Source organism: Chlorocebus sabaeus, chromosome 5 (assembly GCF_047675955.1).
Source record: "Chlorocebus sabaeus isolate Y175 chromosome 5, mChlSab1.0.hap1, whole genome shotgun sequence".
Classification (NCBI taxonomy): Eukaryota; Metazoa; Chordata; class Mammalia; order Primates; family Cercopithecidae; genus Chlorocebus; species Chlorocebus sabaeus.
This window is the reverse complement of record NC_132908.1, coordinates 55,456,613-55,457,908: the sequence shown is the minus strand read 5'-3', so window position 1 is coordinate 55,457,908 and position 1,296 is coordinate 55,456,613. Positions and strand designations below refer to the sequence as shown.

Sequence of the window (1,296 nt, the reverse complement as noted above, 5' to 3'; positions counted from 1 at the left end):
GACCATTTGTATCCCCATTGTTTCTACAGATGGGATTTCTGATGTTAGAATCATAATGGTTTTGTGTAAGAACGGCTTAAGCCAATCCTTAATTCTAGCAGAGTAGCTGATGTCAACCATTTTAAAGATCCCACAGAGGAACCAAATCAATGTACAGATATAGTTTCTTTATCTCTCTATCCCATGACGTCACCCTGGACTTGTTGACCAATCAACCATCTTCACACTTTGGCCCATTCCAAAACCCTTAACATCCCTAGCCCCAAACTCCTCAGGGAGACAGATTTGGGATTTTCTCCTGTCTTATTATTTGGAGGCCTTATGATTAAACCTCTTTCTCTGCTGCCTTAGCATATTGACTTGCCACATGCATCAGGCAAAGAACCAATTACAGTTACAAATTCGTGAGAGCCAGGGCAGGATGTGCTTCCATAGTGCAGACTAAAATTGGAAGGATGTCAAGATGATTAACATGGTCCCCGCACAAGGATGACATGAATTTTTGCAGCATTTCATATTTTTCCTAGTATCACCCCACAAATTCCATGAAAATCACAAGGAAGAAAATGTACATTTTTACAATGGAGAGAGGCCTGGGGGTCACCACCATATGCAAGAGATGGAACCTAACATATTAACAGTAGGACAACCTGACATGATATACCTATAGATATCATGCAGTATAATGTATTCAAAATCACCTACAAAGTATTCTTGCCAAAATATTCAACCTTAATCGAATCAAGCCTCTACACCCAATTTTGCAGGAAATATGGAGGTAAGGGAAAGGGATCTGAAAAGGGTTAAATCACACCAAGAGAAAACAAGCAGACAAAATCAGAATGGGGAACATTCCACAAGAGTAATACTAGGAAAATAGTCTCAGGAAATCCAGTGCATAACTGTAAGATCCTGTTAATGGCCTCAGAAAGACTTAAAATGGTGCTTTTTGTGTCTCCTCTTAGTTATACCCCAAATTCCTGAAGAATCCAAAGGGCATGCCTCTTAGCCCATGTCAGCTAGACAATAATACTTCTAAGACTTCTACAGCAGCTTCACGGGGAGCCCACGATAAAGAAGAGCGGATCTCAAACAGTCTGAGCCAGGTGCCCTAATGGAATGAGAGTCTGGAGGAATCTTGGAAAAGGGTGTGTGTTTTGCATGTGAGAAAAGGGCACATTATTTGTGACTGAAGAACAGATCATTGCAGCTTTAAAAACGTAGCTGCAAATTCTTTGCATCTGGGTGGGCTTTGTGACTGCTTCAAACAACAGAGCCTGATGGAAGTGACGCTGT

At 41.1% G+C, this 1,296-nt stretch overlaps 1 pseudogene; it reads left to right on the top strand.

Moving 5' to 3' along the window:
- Positions 1-423: 423 nt before the first annotated feature.
- Positions 424-522, top strand: LOC119627826 (U6 spliceosomal RNA; annotated as a pseudogene).
- Positions 523-1,296: the final 774 nt, after the last annotated feature.